The 19,428-nt window shown below is 45.2% G+C and overlaps 1 protein-coding gene across 1 annotated transcript in view; it reads left to right on the top strand.

The window, feature by feature from the left end:
- Positions 1-19,428, top strand: part of LOC137537869 (mucin-5AC-like) — a 385,525-nt gene that overhangs the window by 59,911 nt on the left and 306,186 nt on the right. The gene's annotated exons all lie outside the window — the stretch shown is intronic.

Here is a 19,428-nt window from a genome sequence, read left to right as displayed (position 1 = left end):
GCCCTAAACCGTGAGCAGTAGTCTAGAATCCAAATGCCTCAAAATGACCTGTGAATAGGACGTTAGGCCCCATTAGCGCACCTAGGTTGCAAAAAAGTGTCACACATGTGGTATCGCCGTACTCAGAAGAAGTAGTATATTGTGTTTTGGGGTGTATTTTTACACATACCCATGCTGGGTGGGAGAAATCTCTCTGTAAATGGACAATTGTGTGTAAAAAAAATCAAACAATTGTCATTTACAGAGATATTTCTCCCACCCAGCATGGGTATGTGTAAAAATACACCCCAAAACACATTATACTACTTCTCCTGAGTACGGCGGTACCACATGTGTGGCACTTTTTTGCACCCTAAGTGCGCTAAGAGGCCCAAAGTCCAATGAGTACCTTTAGGATTTCACAGGTCATTTTGCAACATTTGGTTTCAAGACTACTCCTCGCGGTTTAGGGCCCCTAAAATGCCAGGGCAGTATAGGAACCCCACAAATGACCCCATTTTAGAAAGAAGACACCCCAAGGTATTCCGTTAGGAGTATGGTGAGTTCATAGAAGATTTTATTTTTTGTCACAAGTTAGCGGAAAATGACACTTTGTGAAAAAAAACAATTAAAATCAATTTCCGCTAACTTGTGACAAAAAAAAAAATCTTCTATGAACTCACCATCCTCCTAACGGAATACCTTGGGGTGTCTTCTTTCTAAAATGGGGTAATTTGTCGGGTTCCTATACTGTCCTGGCATTTTAGGGGCCCTAAACCGTGAGGAGTAGTCTTGAAACGAAATTTCTCAAAATGACCTGTGAAATCCTAAAGGTACTCATTGAACTTTGGGCCCCTTAGCGCAGTTAGGGTGCAAAAAAGTGCCACACATGTGGTATCGCCGTACTCAGGAGAAGTAGTATAATGTGTTTTGGGGTGTATTTTTACACATACCCATGCTGAGTGGGAGAAATATCTCTATAAATAGACAATTGTGTGTAAAAAAAATTAAACAATTGTCATTTACGGAGATATTTCTCCCACCCAGCATGGGTATGTGTAAAAATACACCCCAAAACACATTATACTACTTCTCCTGAGTACGGCAATACCACATGTGTGGCACTTTTTTGCAGCCTAACTGCGCTAAGGGGCCAAAAGTCCAATGAGCATCTTTAGGCTTTACAGGGGTGCTTACAATTAGGCACCCCCCAAAATGCCAGGACAGTGAACACACCCCACAAATGACCCCATTTAGGAAAGTAGACACTTCAAGGTATTCAGAGAGGAGCATAGTGAGTCTGTGGCAGATTTCATTTTTTTTTGTCGCAAGTTAGAAGAAATGGAAACTTTTTTTTTTTTTTTTGTTGTCAGAAAGTGTCATTTTCCGCTAACTTGTGACAAAAAATAAAATCTTCTATGAACTCACCATGCCTCTCACTGAATACTTTGGGATGTCTTCTTTCCAAAATGGGGTCATTTGGGGGGTATTTGTACTATCCTGGAATTTTAGCCCCTCATGAAACCTGACAGGTGCGCAGAAAAGTCAGAGATGCTTGAAAATGGGAAAATTCACTTTTGGCACCATAGTTTGTAAACACTATAACTTTTACCCAATCCAATAAATATACACTGAATGGTTTTTTTTTATCAAAGACATGTAGCAGAATAACTTTCGCGCTCAAATGTATAGGAAATTTTACTTTATTTGAAAAATGTCAGCACAGAAAGTTAAAAAAGTCATTTTTTTGCCAAAATTCATGTCTTTTTTGATGAATATAATAAAAACTAAAACTCGCAGCAGCAATCAAATAGCAGCAAAAGAAAGCTGTATTAGTGACAAGAAAAGGAGGTAAAATTCATTTAGGTGGTAGGTTGTATGACCGAGCAATAAACCGTGAAAGCTGCAGTGGTCTGAATGGAGAAAAAGGCTCTGGTCCTTAAGGGGCGAAAAGACTGTGGTCCTGAAGTGGTTAAACGAGGACTCTAACTTCTTGTGCTGGTACGATGGGTTTTAAATGCCACAATTCTTTTTATTTTTTCTATCTTTTCATTCATTTGTTTGTGTCATATCCTGGTAAGATGGTGTTTACTTTCACTATTCATTTTATTTGTGTAACGATCGGTGTAACACAGAGAGAATCTGATTACCGGTGATCTGCAGTATCACCGAGAATACAGATATATACCCGATTATAGATGATCTGCAGTATCACCGATAATCAGATATATCTCTAACCTCTGGACACCTGAGTAATAACTGAGTGTTTGGTGCAACAGTAAAACTTTGAGGAAAGCACCCGTACAGGGGGTGCAAGGCAGTAGGAGACACTGCCTAGAGAACAGCTTCCTTCCTATGGCCTGAGGCTCCCCAAGGGGTGGAGCCAGGCAGTGAGTGGGAAGGACCAGAGAGTGAGTGACACCCGAGGTGAAGTGTCACTGACAGGTCTGTGAACTATCTCCCAACAGGGAGTGAGTGAGTGAGTTCTGTACAACACGTGAATCTAAAACCTTTTCTACTTCGTACTCAGGTTGGTCATCTACCATCACAGGAGGAGTAGGAGTGGAGCCTACATGCACTGCTGGTTTAAGCAGGGACACGTGAAAGGATCTTACACCACGCATGCTTGCAGGAAGATCAATGGCATAAGTAACATTGTTGATCTTCCTGGTTACTGGAAAAAGGCCCACCAATCTGGGTCCTAACTTGGGCGAGGGCTGTTTCAGGGTCAAATGACGCGTGGACACCAAAACCAAGTCTCCTGGCCGGAACTTCCACTCTAAGGAGCGTCTCTTGTCAGCTTGATCTTTCTGACTTTGAAAAGCCTTCTCCAAATTACTTTTCACGATCTCCCAAATGTTTTTAAACGACTTTTGCCAAGCCTCCAAAGCTGGAAACGGGTTGAAAGCTACTGGGAGTGGGGAGAACTTAGGCAACTTTACAGTTACCACCTGAAACGGAGAAAATCCAGAGGAAGAGCTTTTCAAATTATTGTGCGCAAATTCTGCGAACGGCAAGAATTTGACCCAATCATTTTGTGCATCCGTAACATAACACCTAAGAAATTGTTCCAATGACTGATTAATTCTCTCAGTCTGGCCATTGGTTTGTGGGTGGTAGCCTGACGAAAACGACAGTTCCATGCCCATTTGATGACAAAATGCCCTCCAAAATTTGGAAATAAATTGGACTCCCCGATCTGACACAATGTTTTCCGGAATGCCATGTAGCCGGAAAATGTGGATGATGAAAAGATCGGCCAACTCCTGGGCCGAGGGGAGTCCTTTCAAGGGCACAAAATGGGCCATTTTACTGAAACGGTCGACTACCACCCAAATGACCAACATGCCCTCAGACTTCGGAAGCTCACCCACAAAATCCATGGACAAATGGGTCCACGGTTCACTTGGGGTGGGCAAAGGCTGCAACGTTCCCACAGGTGCCAGACGGGAGTGTTTGCTTCTCGCACACACTGCACGTTCTCTAACATACTCCTTGCAGTCCGTTGTTAATGAAGGCCACCAAGCACACCTGGCAACGAGGTCCAGTGTTCTGGCCCCAGGATGTCCAGCATTCTTGTGGGAGTGGAACAACTGCAATATCTGGAGACGAAATGGCAGTGGTACAAACATTACCCCTTCAGGCTTTCCTACAGGGACATCCTGCTGGAAGGGACTTAAAGTCTCCATCCAGTTTCTCCAGGTCTCTGTAGCTGCCAACACTACTCTCTGTGGGATAATAGTCTCTGGGTCTGAGGGCTGTGCTGTCTCTGGCTCAAAGCATCTGGACAAAGCATCCGCTTTAACGTTTTTACTACCCGGAGTGTACGTAATTACAAATCTGAATCTCGAGAAAAACAGTGACCACCGAGCCTGACGGGGACTCAATCTCTTAGCCCCCTCAATGTACTCCAAATTTTTGTGATCAGTGTAAACTGTAATCGTATGTTCTGCTCCTTCTAGCCAGTGGCGCCATTCCTCAAAGGCCAATTTAATGGCTAGGAGCTCTCTGTTGCCTATATCGTAGTTCTTCTCTGCTTGTGAAAACCTACAAGAGAAATAGGCACATGGGTGTAATCTTCCCTGCAACCCAGAACGCTGTGACAGCACAGCCCCCACCCCGACCTCCGAGGCGTCCACCTCCACAATAAAGGGATAGGAGGTGTCGACATGTCTCAAAATGGGTGCAGAGCAAAATAATTCTTTCAAGGTGGAGAAAGCAGCCAGAGCCTCGGGGGACCAGTGGTTGGTATCTGCCCCTTTCTTTGTGAGACTGGTGAGGGGTGCTATGACTGTGGAGTACCCCTTTATGAACCTTCTATAGTAATTAGCGAATCCCAAAAATCTCTGGAGGGATTTCAGTCCCACTGGCTGTGACCACTCCAGGACAGCAGAGACTTTGGCAGGATCCATAGACAGGCCCAAGGTGGAAATTATGTATCCCAGAAAGGTGACCGATGCTACCTCAAAAATGCATTTCTCCAATTTAGCGTAAAGCACGTTCTGTCTTAACTTAAGCAATACCCATTTGACATGAGCCCTGTGCTCAGAGAGGTTATCTGAAAAGATCAGTATATCATCTAGATATACCAGTACAAATTTACCCAATACCTCCCTGAATACCTCATTAATGAGTTCCTGAAAGACGGCCGGAGCGTTACACAATCCGAAGGGCATCACCAGATACTCGTAATGCCCATCGGGTGTGTTAAAGGCCGTCTTCCACTCATCGCCCTCTCTGATCCGCACCAGGTTGTATGCACCCCGCAAATCCAGTTTCGAAAAAATCTTAGCACTGGTGACCTGAGTAAATAGATCGTCTATCAAAGGCAACGGATAGCGATTTTTTTACTGTGATCTTATTCAGGCCCCGGTAATCAATGCATGGCCGAGGGCCTCCGTCTTTTTTCTTAACAAAAAAGAAACCTACTCCGGCAGGCGACTGGGAAGGGCGAATGAAACCCTTAGCTAAGTTTTCACGGATGTACTCTTGCATGGCCACTTTTTCCGGCCCAGACAAATTGTAGAGATGGCCTCTAGGGGGCATACAACCAGATCGGAGGTCGATGGGGCAATCGAAAGGGCAATGTGGAGGTAGTTTATCTGCAGCTTTGGGACAAAACACATCTGAAAATTCAGAATACTGTTCCGGTACCCCCTCCACATGAATTCTGGTCTGACCCAAGGTCACCTTCACTAAACAATGCTGAAAGCAATGGGCTGATCAGGTCGTTAGCTGACCAGTGGCCCAATTGATCTGAGGGAAGTGAAGGTGTAACCAGGGCATACCAAGGATGATAGTGGAGGTGGTCATGTGCAACACAAAAAAATGCAACTTCTCCCTATGCAGCACCCCTATAGAGACTCCCACCTCTGGTGTCTGAGACAGAGGACGGTTACGTTGCAGAGGGGAATCATCCACTGCCGTAACTTGGATAGGTGGTGTCACCGGGGTGAGAGGGATACCCAATTTCTTAGCAAATTCGTAATCCATAAAATTAGCCGCTGAGCCTGAATCAACGAAGGCCTCAGTGACTTCAGATTTATCTTCCCAAGTAATCGTACAAGGAAGAAGCAACCTTTTATCATCTAGGGGTAAAAGTTGTACGCCTAGGGTATTACCCCCAACTACTCCTAGGCAATAGCGTTTCCCGACTTCTTAGGGCAATTCTGAACTCTATGTCCCCCCTCTGCACAATAAAGACATAACTGCTCGGAAATTCTGCGTCTCCGCTCCACTTGCGACAATTTTGACCGACCAATCTGCATTGGCTCAGGTGGAGGTGAAACGGGAGGAGGTGGAGTCACCGGAGGTGCTGCGTAGGACCCCATTCTTACATGGCTTCTACCCCGGGTCTGTCTCTGATAGCGTAGCTTACGGTCGATCCTGATGGCAGATGAAATGGCCTCATCAATGGTCTTAGGTTCAGGCTGACTTAACATTAGATCAGAGACCTCATCTGACAACCTTGATAGAAAACAATCTAAAAGAGCAAAGGTGTCCCACCTGGCTGACACTGACCACCTTCTAAATTCAGCAGCATACTCCTCGACCGGACTCTTGCCTTGACATAATAATTTGAGCTTCCGCTCAGAAGTCGAGGCAATGTCTGGGTCGTCGTAAATTATTGCCATGGCTTTAAAAAATTCCTCTACAGAGGTCAGGGCTAAGTCTCCAGCGGGTAAACTGTACGCCCAAGTTTAGGAATCGCCTGATAACAAAGTCTTAATAAATGTGACCCTTTAGGTCATGGTTCCTGAAGATCTAGGTCTCAACTCAAAGTATGATAACACTCTACTCCTAAAATTTCGGAAATCAGATCGGTGGCCAGAAAATTTTTCAGGTACAGGCATACGTATGTCTGTGCTAGGAGGGGATCGCACCTCATCCACAGCCATCTGAAGGGTTTGTACGGATCCAGACAGGGCATTTATTAGCGTCTGGTGGCTACCCAGCACTTGTTTGATGTTTTCCACCGAAGTGGTAAGTGTGCCCAGATGGCTGGTGAGAGCGTCCATTTGTGTTTGGTCTGCCGTTCTGTAACGATCGGTGTAACACAGAGAGAATCTGATTACCGGTGATCTGCAGTATCACCGAGAATACAGATATATACCCGATTATAGATGATCTGCAGTATCACCGATAATCAGATATATCTCTAACCTCTGGACACCTGAGTAATAACTGAGTGTTTGGTGCAACAGTAATACTTTGAGGAAAGCACCCGTACAGGGGGTGCAAGGCAGTAGAAGATACTGCCTAGAGAACAGCTTCCTTCCTATGGCCTGAGGCTCCCCAAGGGGTGGAGCCAGGCAGTGAGTGGGAAGGACCAGAGAGTGAGTGACACCCGAGGTGAAGTGTCACTGACAGGTCTGTGAACTATCTCCCAACAGGGGAGAGAGTTCTTGAGGTCGGACAGGCCAGGTCGGCAACAGACAGATCAGGTACAAAGACAGGAGACAGAAACGGAATCCAAGGACAAGCAGAGTTTGGCAACAGATTATCAGATATAGCGAAGTACCAATTCAGAGATCAAGAGAGTGGTCAGGAAAGCAGGAAGTCATAACAGATATAAACAATGCCTATTCTTTAGGTGTGAGCTCTGTGATCATCAACACCCGGGAACTAGTCTGATATATAACAGAGAGGTAATTCAGTTCCCTAGTCTTGGGTGCGCGTTCTTTGATCATCAACACCCTGGAACTAGTCTGAAGTATAACAGGATAGTAATACAGTTCCCTAGTCTTGGGTGTGAGTTCCTTGATCGTCAACACCCTGGAACTAGTCTGAAGTTTAACAGGATGATTATACAGTTCCCTAGTCTTGGGTGTGAGTTCCTTGATCATTAACACCCTGGAACTAGTCTGAATTATAACAGAGAATAACAACACAGATTAGCAAAAAGGTCTGAGTGCTACCACGTAGTAATCGCAACGGCAGACACCAGAGAAATGACCAGCATCCAGTATATATACCCTAGCGCTCTCCAGCGCCTCCCCTAAGTGCTGGACCAATGGGAAGTGGTAAAATTGTCAGCTGACCGGCCTGGTCAGCTGACACCTTTCTGGCTGTCATAAAAGCTCTGCCTCTGAACACGCGCGCGTCCTTCTGAACATGTGTGGACTATTAGTCCCAGCCACACCAGATCTGTTTTGCAATGTATCCGCTGTGCCGGACGCGGAACCAGCCGCACCGCTATCTGAGCACGTGGCGGTTTCTCTGCGTTCCGCCATGCGGACAGAAGTAGGCCTATGCGTGTAAACCGCCGTGTCAGACGCAGAATCCGCCATGTTGAACGCGGAATCAGCCGCCTTATCCTGAGCACTCGCGGCGGCTTTTCCGCGTTTTCTCACAATTTGCTTTCATGTGCTGGGAAGATGGTTTTAAATGCCACAATTCTCTTTAGCTTAGAATTAATGGTGCATGTAACCAGCCCAGTTACAATTTGAACTCGGAATTTACGATACCTCCCTATCACCAGAGTCTACTTTATGTTATGTTGAGGAAATTATTGATCTTATCAATTTAGCCAGGATGCCTGGGAAAACCTCATGAAGTAACAGTTAAATCATCTAATTACATTAATATTTGCTAAATAATGTTTCTGCTTTGTATGTCAGTATATATAAGCTGTGTTTTTCAGTTTTTGTCAGGCACTAAGTCCGACGAAGGCTTTTTATAAGCCGAAAGCTCACTGTTTATTCATCTCTAAGTTAGCCAATAAATGGCATCATCCTGATTCAAAACTCCTTGCACATACTGTGGTGCAAACCCACGCTTTTTAATTGCCACTCCCATCTGCTGCAAATAGAGGTTTTATTCAAAATCATCAGAAATGGTCAATGAGATGCAATTAGCTTTAATTGCATTCACATTTCATACAATTGGACCATCAAAATCAACAAGAATTTATGAGGTATCTCCAGTTTCAAGCTGAATACAATTGACATGAAATTTGAATGCAAGTTGAAATTATTTCCATCTCATTAACTTTAGTAAGAACTCATTCCAAGTCCAATAAATTGTCCTGCAGGCGTGTCCACATCCTGAAGATATTTACTTAGGCTGCAATACAATCATCATTGGAAATGTTGGTTTAAGATACTGCAAGTTAGGAAGACATTTAGTTCCTTAGGAACTATTTCCATCCATCCCACATATACTTTAATTAAGGTGCTCTTGAACTGAGATTAATTTTCTTGAAATCACCATCTACATCAGGGAAAATAACCTACAAACCTCTATTACCACAAACCGACACATGAATGACGGCTTCCTTCTCAAAGTCAGTAATTTACAACAAAGCTAGGAAATGCAACTGAAAATAAACAACTGGAGTAACTTAAAGGGGCACTACAGCAAAAAACTGTAAGATTTAAAATATGTGCCAACTGTAATGATCCGCTTAGCTGGCTGCACAGGCAGACCGCTGTTTGACCATTCCTTAAGTCTGTGGGATGCAGGTCTCTGGATAAGAGACCTGTCTTTGCTTTGCAAGCTTCAGACCTGCTCTGCTGAAGAATTTGCATATACTGATTTTGCAAATTACCTAGTCTCCTCCCTTGAAAGCTTGCAGCATAAATACCATGTGATCCCACAGTCCTTCGCTGGTCATCATGGTTTGTTAATGCACTCCTGGAGTGTCAGCCTTGCAATTGTTTGCTAAAGATTATCTTAGAGTATCCCTGGGGATTGCATTAGGCATCCCTATAGCACAGTCAACTTACATTATCTGTTTTGCCTGTGTTGTCTCTCTGCTGCGATTGTTCTGTCGCCAGCGGTGGTCGAGAGGAAATCGTTCTGTCTGCCAGGGGTGCTAACCAGAGCAGCGGTTGCTACTGGTAGCCCCATCTGTTTGTCTGTCTGGATCGCACTCGCTCTGGCGGTAAGAGCAGTGGACCCTGCTAACTCTGTTTCTGTGCTTGGATCACACTTGCTCTGGCGGAAAGAGCTGTGGATCCTACGAAGTTCTGTTTCTGTGCTTGGATTACACTTGCTCTGGCAGAAAGAGCAGTGGATCCTACTAAGCCCTGTTTCTGTACTTGGATCGCACTTGCTCTGGTGGAAAGAGCAGTGGATCCTGCTAACTCTGTTTCCCTACTTGGTTCACACTCGCTCTGGCGGAAAGAACAGTGGATCCTTCCTGTCCTGTTCCTGAACCTGGATCGCGCTCGCTCTGGCGGAAGAGCGGTGGATCTTGTCTGACCTATTCTTGTTTCTGTTAGTTCGTCTGTTTGGATCGCACTCGCTGTAGCGGTAGCAGCGATGGTTCCTTTTGTACTCTGGGAGTGTAGGCCAGAGCTGCGGTTGCTGCTGGCTGCTCCTTCTCTCTGTCTTGTCTGATACGAACGCTTGCCGTAGGCTCAGTGGGGTAACCGTTAAGCAAGAGTTTGCATTCTCTGTTTCTTGTTCGTGTGGCGTTTGTTAGTAAGGGTGGCGTGCCTGTCTCTGTTGCGCTTAATGTGCGGAGACCGCACAGGAAACGCATTCGCTGTTGCGAATGCGTGCGGTGTTCGCGTTTAGCTAGCGTTTATTTTCCTTATCTTCTCATTGTCGTTTGCTGTGCCTTTGCTACTCTCGTGCTTTGTCTTGCTCAGTCTTGTGTCGCTTCTGGCAATCGCCTCTCTCGCGATTGCGTTCCTACTTTATTTCTGCTGTTGTGTGTTCACCGTCGCGGGTTGGCGACTAGACTGGTGCACACACATACATTCTGTCCTTGTGCTCATTCTCATTGGCAATTGCATCTCTTGCGATTGCGTTCTCACTTGGTTTCCACTGTTGTGTGTTCACCGTCGCAGGTGGGCGACGAGATTGGTGGACATACATACATTCCTCCTCTGTGCTTATTCAGTCTTGTGTCGCTGTCCGCAATTGCCTTCTCACCTGATCTTCATGGTTGTGTGTTCATCGTCGCTGGATAGCGACTAGATTGGTGGACACACATACACCCTGTCGCTATACTCTCTCTCTTTAAGGGCTATGTTGCCTTGCATTGCTTCCCTTCGTACAATTCCTATCTGGCATCTGTGGCAGGGCAGAGGATCTGTTCCCCTGCACTCCACAGCTCCATCTGCCGACAGGAATTCCCCTCTACAGGTGCGTTGCACCTTTTGCTGGGTTCTCTCAGATTATACGCTTGTGGAGGATTTCCGCAGTGTCAGCGTGCGTCCTGTGCGCTGACCATGGAGAGAATTCCACAATTGTTACAGTATGACCAGCCAAACCGAAATTCCCAGTGTAGAGGGAATTTCCAATTTGTACGTTTTTGTCGAGTTTGGTTCTTATATCTTTAAGAGCTTCAAGAGACTGGACTCTGACACCAAGGAAGACTTCCTTGCTGAATGTGTAAGATTTTTGCTGAATCCTACCTTTCAAATTACTGACCTGCCCACGTCAGCTCTCCAACTCGCTTATACGCTATTGCAAGGAGATCTGTTTGTGTGGGCCTATGAGGTATTGAAAAGCAATTCCTGGGAAGGTAATCTTTATCAGTTTCTGACATTGATTTTTTCCCACTGGTTTGAGCTGCCTTGTTTACCACCCATGCTTGATGAATGTGTATCTGTTAATCTGTCAGCTGTTCTATCCCTTTCATGCAAGGCCAGTCAGTTTGATAATAAATGCAGTAACAGCTCTTTGGTATCTAGACAGCAGCCACTTCTAGCGGCTGAAACAAAACAAAGAAAGTCTAGGAAAACTTCCCAGCGGAAAAATCCGTTGCCTATAGCAACTACAAACAAAGAAATTATTGCTGTAAAGTCTGAAATGTGTAAAACACTTGAAGGTGGCAAACTCAGAGAGACTTCTCAGTCTCATGTGGAGCCTATGATAGGCCAAATTATTTTCTATGTTAAAGGAGTAAGAAAGTCTCTGCATGTTTCTGGTCCCAACCCGTATGAATGTTTCTTTGATACAGGGTTGTTTGAGCCTCCATTCGCTCCGTGGGAGGTCGGGGCATTGGTTGAGGAGTTTGAGTTTGATTGGAAAGCGTTTTGCGACTTCTACATCGCAGAAAGCAAAGAGACTCTTAACGCTTGTATAAATTCTATGTACGCCTTGATTGATTCTGGTGAGTGTGACGAGTGTTTTGTGGATCCGGTGATGTGTGTATGGCTGACGATTTTGGATAAAATTGCACCCACACCAACCAATTGATTTCAATAAAGAGACATCGTTATCGGATGGTTGTTCCTGCCTTTCTGGGGTAAAGCATGTGAGTCTAGACATTGTGCGATCTGAAATGAATGGGTGTACCGCTGTGGTTGAATCCTGTGTGAATCTTGAAAGATTCTCTCCTGCTTGCATGGAGTTTGAATCTATGCGATCTACTGCCTGTTTCTCAGATGTTCCTGCAGATTGTGATAAATGTGAATGTGTCAGTTTTGTCAAGGATTAGTGGGATCCCTTGTCAATTAAAGACAGATCTTTTCCCCTCAGCAATTCTTTAAGACCGCAAGGTCTATGATCCTGCTATGGGGAAAGTTCCTAAACTATGCAGCATCAAAAGAAATGTGTCTAATAAAGTTTCTCCTGTTGTTGTCGCAACTTCTTCTGCAAATGTGTTTATGTCCCACTCTGTTCACACCTGTAAAGGCCCGTTGCCTGATGACAGTTGCTCCAGTGTTTCTGTCCTGAACACCTTGCAGTCTGGTCCACAAATGGCGGATGCTTGCGCTAAGGAAGCGTCAGTTTTCCAACCTAGTTCAAAACCTGTCACTTCTGTCAGATTTCTACTGCCTACTGTAAGTGTCAGCAACATAGGAGAAAAGTAATTTATGGCTCATTTTACTCTGGAAGAAACGTACTTCTTATTTGTGTATGTTTGCACATATTTTAAATTTTACAGTTTTTTTGCTGTAGTGCCCGTTTAAAGCTGAACTGTACTAAAAAAAAAATATATTTTTTATTTTACACAATATTCTTTTATACATGATTCAGTCAGTGTGTGACAATTGTAAAATCTTTCCTCTACCCTATTTACATTCTAAAATTTGTCACAGGTGGCAATATCTTTAGTCCAGTCAGGTGCATTTCTGCAAAAAGTTAATTTACTGAGAGTTCCGAAGCCAGAATTCCACATCGCTAAACAGCCTAGGCCAGGCATGGGCAAACTCGGCCCTTTAGCTGTTACGGAACTACAAGTCCCACAATACAGTTGCCTTTATGAGTCATGACTGTGGCTGTCAGACTCCTGCAATGCATTGTGGGACTTGTAGTTCCTTAACAGCTGGAGGGCCAAGTTTGCCCTTGCCTGGCCCAGGGTAAGCATCCCTAGCAGGGTGGGGTTGCATATAGGGTTGCCGCGGTTTACCGATATTATGGTATACCACAGTTTTACAAATCACAATATTCATACCATGCACTTTTAGGAAATACCAGTTTAGGCTGCATTTACGCATCCGCATCACCCGCCACCGCTCCGGCATTGTCCTGCTCTGTTTACCTACGTTATGAAGGCAAGCTCCCAAAGCTAGTTCCTGATTGCGGAAGGCTTGCGACAGACTGTGTGCAGGCTCTGGGTTTGCGTCCTGTGATGACGTGACCACGACTGGAGCGCATACAGAGATCTTTTACCGGGGCAATGTATCTTCTTGTGTTTTTTTATTGTGAACTGTACCACAAGAGAAGAGGGGGAGACACCAGGCCATTGCTACCAAAATAAATACACTAAGATCACTGAGACTCATTACCTTCCTCCTCCTCTTAAGATCTATGGTCTTTATCTTCCTACATGATCTCCTACAGTACAAGGTTCCCTATCTTGTCTCTTATATCATCCCATGCAACTTTAACAGAAGGCTGTTTGATTTTGTTCATAAGGTTGTTTTAAGGCTGCACACTCTAGCTCTCACCATTTTCAAGAAAATGTTGTAACTCTTGTTGATGCTTCTCAAGGTTGTATTTTTAGTTAGGTGGGGTTTGTTTAAGAAATGTTGATAGGCATGGGATGGCCTATTCCACTTGCACTTAGGGAACCTTTTAGAGTCTGATGCAATAGACTGAAGATAATGTAAATTTTTCTTTGGTATTATCCTGTTTATCTTAGTTGATAACTGTCAACCATCCAAATGTTACTCATTTTTGACTCACTTAAAGGGAAGGTTCAGGGACTATCTAAAAAAAATAAAAATCCATTTCCACTTACCTGGGGCTTCCTCCAGCCCGTGGCAGGCAGGAGGTGCCCTCGCCGCTGCTCCGCAGGCTCCCGGTGGCCGACCTGACCTGGCCAGGCCGGCGGCCAGGTCGGGCCTCTTCTGCGCTCCATGGTGCGTTCCACGCCGGCGCGCTGACGTCATCGGACGTCCTCCGGGCTGTACTGCGCAGGCTCAGAACTACTGAGCCTGCGCAGTACAGCCCGGAGGACGTCCGATGACGTCAGCGCGCCGGCGTGGAACGCACCATGGAGCGCAGAAGAGGCCCGACCTGGCCGCCGGCCTGGCCAGGTCAGGTCGGCCACCGGAGACCACCGGGAGCCTGCGGAGCGGCGCCGAGGGCACCTCCTGCCTGCCACGGGCTGGAGGAAGCCCCAGGTAAGTGGAAATGGATTTTTATTTTTTTTTAGATAGTCCCTGAACCTTCCCTTTAAGACTATTATGGATGTATTTGTATCCTTACAAATGTTTGATGATGTGATATTGTGTTATTCTTATGCTATAAACAATAAAAAAATAGGTTAAAAAAAAATACACTAAATGAGAAAAGGCTACAGCCCATTCTCCCTCCTGCTTGATGCACGCAGCCCCCTGCCAGGCCTGCCTCCTCCGACTGCAGAGCTGACATAACACTGATACAGTTCAGTGTTCAAAGGAATGTTCAGCGCTCCTCCCCCATGAAAATAAGCACTGCTGCCCAGAAAGAGAGAGAGCCTGCACGTGGAGGAGCTGAAGCTATGACAGCAGATGAGCAGTGCTGCTATGTGAGAATGTTCTGATAAACATTAGACTTTCATATATTTTAGATTCATTACATTAGATTAATTACACACAACTGAAGTAGTTCAAGCCTTTTATTGTTTTAATATTGATGATTTTGGCATACAGCTCATGAAAACCCATATTTCCTATCTCAAAAAATTAGCATATTTCATCCGACCAATAAAAGAAAAGTGTTTTTAAAACAAAAAAAGTCTACCTTCAAATAATTATGTTCAGTTATGCACTCAATACTTGGTCGGGAATCCTTTTGCAAAAATGACTGCTTCAATGCGGCGTGGCATGGAGGCAATCAGCCTGTGGCACTGCTCAGGTGTTATGGAGGCCCAGGATGCTTCGATAGCGGCCTTAAGCTCATCCAGAGTGTTGGGTCTTGCGCCTCTCAACTTTCTCTTCACAATATCCCACAGAATGTCTATGGGGTTCAGGTCAGAAGAGTTGGCAGGCCAATTGAGCACAGTAATACCATGGTCAGTAAAACATTTACCAGTGGTTTTGGCACTGTGAGCGGGTGCCAGGTCGTGCTGAAAAATGAAATCTTCATCTCCATAAAGCTTTTCAGCAGATGGAAGCATGAAGTGCTCCAAAATCTCCTGATAGCTAGCTGCATTGACCCTGCCCTTGATAAAATACAGTGGACCAACACCAGCAGCTGACATGGCACCCCAGACCATCACTGACTGTGGGTACTTGACACTGGACTTCAGACATTTTGGCATTTCCTTCTTCCCAGTCTTCCTCCAGACTCTGGCACCTTGATTTCCGAATGACATGCAAAAGTTGCTTTCATCCGAAAAAAGTACTTTGCACTACTGAGCAACAGTCCAGTGCTGCTTCTCTGTAGCCCAGGTCAAGCGCTTCTGCCGCTGTTTCTGGTTCAAAAGTAGCTTGACCTGGGGAATGCAGCACCTGTAGCCCATTTCCTGCACACGCCTGTACACGGTGGCTCTGGATGATTCTACTCCAGATTTAGTCCACTGCTTCCGCAGGTCCCACAAGGTCTGGAATTGATCCTTCTCCACAATCTTCCTCAGGGTCCGGTCACCTCTAATCGTTGTGCAGCGTTTTCTGCCACACTTTTTCCTTCCCACAGACTTCCCACTGAGGTGCCTTAATACAGCACTCTGGGAACAGCCTATTCGTTCAGAAATTTCTTTCTGTGTCTTACCTTTTTGCTTGAGGGTGTCAATGATGTCCTTCTGGACAGCAGTCAGGTCGGCAGTCTTACCCATGATTGCGGTTTTGAGTAATGAACCAGGCTGGGAGTTTTTAAAAGCCTCAGGAATCTTTTGAAGGTGTTTAGAGTTAATTAGTTGATTCAGATGATTAGGTTAATAGCTCGTTTAGAGAACCTTTTCATGATATGCTAATTTTTTGAGATAGGAATTTTGGGTTTTTGATGAGCTGTATGCCAAAATCATCAATATTAAAACAATAAAAGGCTTGAACTACTTCAGTTGTGTTTAATGAATCTAAAATATATGAAAGTCTAATGTTTATCAGTACATTACAGAAAATAATGAACGTTATCACAATATGCTAATTTTTTCAGAAGGACCTGTATGTGTGTCTGCCTGATGTATGTGTGTGTGTGATGTCTGCCTGATGTATGTGTGTGTGTGATGTCGGAGTTATGTCTGCCTGATGGATGTATGTCTGCCTGATGCGTGTCTGTGTGATGTGTGTCTGTGTGATGTGTGTGTGATGTGTGTGTGATGTGTGTGTGATGTGTGTGTGTGTGTGTGTGTGTGTGATGTCTGAGTGATGTACGTGTGTCTGTGTGATGTGTCATGAGTCCTCATGCCCACCGCTCCCCCCTGTTCTCCTCTGTCCGCTTACTTTTTAAAGAAATCCTCTGCTGCGGCTCAAGCCAGGACTGCACCTAATACATGTCAGCTCCCCCCATTTGCATTATGTATTTCAGCTCCGGTATCCTTCAAAGGAAACCAGAGACGCAGCATAGTGAAAGTTTTTTTTATACATACCTGGGGCTTCCTCCAGCCCCATCATGCACACGGATCCCTCCCACGTTGCCGTCCTCCGTCTTCTCCCTCCTTAGCATCGGGTCCCGTAACTTCGGGCAGTCGTGGACAGTTATACGCATGCGCAGTGTGCTCTCTCCGTCTCTGGCAGAAAATAGTACTACGCCTGCATAGTATTATTCTCCGCTGTAGAGAATGCACTGTGCATGCTCAGACTGGCCGCGACTGGCTGAAGTTACGGGACTCAGTACCAGCGATAGAAAAGGCTGAGGATGGCGGTGTGCAGGCCCGCCATCAGGGGGGGACAGCCAGCACTTCCGTGAGGGGCCCCATGCTCCCAGAGGGCCCGCCCGCCTCCCAGTGATGTCAACTATCCATATCTGTGGATTCTGTTTATGCACGCTTACAGAGCTGATTGCCGGGGACTGACGTGGTTGAGATTCAGTCCCGCCCCTCGGCTCAAACTGCCTGCAGCTACAGCCACTAGTAGCCTCAGAATAGTCTTTGGGCATCCCACTTCCCTCCTTTTTCATTTCTATTGGCTGCAAAATCAGCCCTCTTCCTGTCACACTTCAGGCAGGCAGCCCACGTGGTGCAGCCCCCTGTACGCCTCCCTCTGTGTTCTTCTGAGCCGCTCCGTTGTACCGCTGTCAGCTCCAGTAGTCGGATACTACAGCACATGCGTGGCCCTGGCCCTGCACCTGCTTGGTCACACTCCTGTGGCCAGCTGCGTACTGCATCTGCAAAGTTAGTTAAAACTACAAAGACGCAAACCGCTCTTGGCCACGAGAGCACAACCAAGGAGGTGCATGGCCAGGGCTGCACATGTGCAATAGTCCCCGGCTGGCTCAGTTGGGAGCTTTACCAGAGCTGACTGCAGGATATTGGACCAAACTAGATGGACACCAAGGGAGTATATGGTTTACAGGGGCCAGGAAGAAGCCCCAGGTATGTAAAATCCACTTTTTTTGGGGGCCAATTCAGTGGCACTTTAAGTACTACAGATTGTGTACAGAAACATAATCTGTATTAAAGTACCAATGAATTGGCACCAAAACAGTGATAATTTTTTTTTTTTTACTTACCTGGGGCTCCTTCCAGCTCCCTGTTGTCTGTCAGGCCACTCAATGTTCCCAGGCCACTTGCTTGTGTCATAGCCTCCTCTGACAGTGCTGCGACTAGAGCTCTAGTTGCAGCTACTGGACATGCCCAGTCTTGGCGTCTGTGGGCCTTCTTGATTGTGCTCCCATGGCCAGGAACGTTCTTGCGTGTGCACACGGCACCATTCAATTCTATTTTATCGAGTTTATTTGAGTTTATCTTGGCATTATTTGTTTGTAGGAGAGGTGCCTACAGCCAACTCTGGGCAGACCCACCACTTCTAAGTTCATCTACATTTGGTTCGGCGCACACAGGCGGGGGGGGGGATGGGGGTCCAGGCCTGATGATGTGTGAGGGGCCCCAAAATTTCTGATGGCGGCCCTGGCGGTGTGGGAAGGATCAGTGCGAATGGGGCTTGAGAAGCCCCAGGTATGTATAAAACTTTCACTATGCTTCGTCTCTGGTACACTTTAAGGTGTGTATTAAAGTGCACCACCAGCATTTTTAAAGTGGACCTGAACTCAAAACGTCCTCCTTTCTGTGTAAAAAGATATGCAACAGCATTTCTTTCTTTGTTACAGCTGATACAAATCCTGAAATAAATCTGCTCAGTTTCTACTTCCTGATTCATGGAAACAGACATTTTAACCTACTGGGCTTTCAAATGGCTTTATTATCTACCCTCTCTGCCATAGGCAGTCATGTGACACAGGGAGAGATCAGATTACAATTTGTGATTAGACACCAATGAGTGGCAATTACGCAGGCTAAACTCTCTAAATACATACAAGGTGCATTTATCTATGTATTTATTCAGTCATGTGCAAGAGTTCAGGTCCGCTTTACGAATGACAGCCAACAAAATATCAAATTGCTCTGTTGGCAATTTTGTATTGAGATTTACTTTTGGTATTGTTGGTTTTATGACATTTATAAAAGTAAATATTTCAAGCATGACAGGAGGACCCTAACCCTTAAGGGTTTAATAAAGAAGAGTTTGTTCAACTTTGACCTTTTCTAATTTTTATGAGGATAATTGTAATGAGAATAATTGCATAATACTGTAATACCGTGGTATTTTTTTTGACGGTTATCATACCGTAAATTTTCATACCATTGCAACCCTAGTTGCATATCAATAGATAGCCGTATATACTGTATATATACTGTATACTATATGAAGTGTTTCTGATGCTGAAACCAGGAAAATTCGAAGCAAGTGGTTTTGGCGCTCAGCGCCGATCGACAAAACTAGGCAGTATATAGCAGTAATGTTATACTACGCTGGGCGTATAAGGGTAAATCGGGGTTCTGGTGATCACCAGACCCCGAATTACTCCTCCCTCTGAGTTGCAATGACTCGGAGGGGGAGTAGTATTTTACGCCACCTAAGATTTTTAAGGGGAACCTTATCAAGTAAAGATACAGCCGTCTAATGGCCAATGCCCAAATCAAATTGGTAAAGTAATATTGTAAAAAAAAAAAAAAAAAAAAAAAAAAGCTATTTTATTCAGTACGTTATTTTCACTACAGTTCCTCTTAAATGAGTATAGAACTGATATGCTCTGGCACCTTAAGGATCAGAGACTTTTTTTATTTTTACTGTGTCACTCCTTTGCCTGTAAAACTTCTGAGTTCCTGACTGAACAAATGTTCTGGGTCCCTGACTGAACAGATGTTGTGGGTCCCTGACTGAACAGATGTTGTGGGTCCCTGACTGAACAAATGTTCTGGGTCCCTGACTGAACAGATGTTGTGGGTCCCTGACTGAACAAATGTTCTGGGTCCCTGACTGAACAGATGTTGTGGGTCCCTGACTGAACAAATGTTGTGGGTCCCTGACTGAACAAATGTTGTGGGTCCCTGAATGAACAAATGTTCTGGGTCCCTGACTGAACAAATGTTCTGGGTACCTGACTGAACAAATGTTCTGG

This window comes from Hyperolius riggenbachi, chromosome 11 (genome assembly GCF_040937935.1).
Source record: "Hyperolius riggenbachi isolate aHypRig1 chromosome 11, aHypRig1.pri, whole genome shotgun sequence".
NCBI lineage: Eukaryota > Metazoa > Chordata > Amphibia > Anura > Hyperoliidae > Hyperolius > Hyperolius riggenbachi.
The sequence above is the reverse complement of the archived record's forward strand: the minus strand, read 5'-3'. Positions and strand labels throughout refer to the sequence as shown.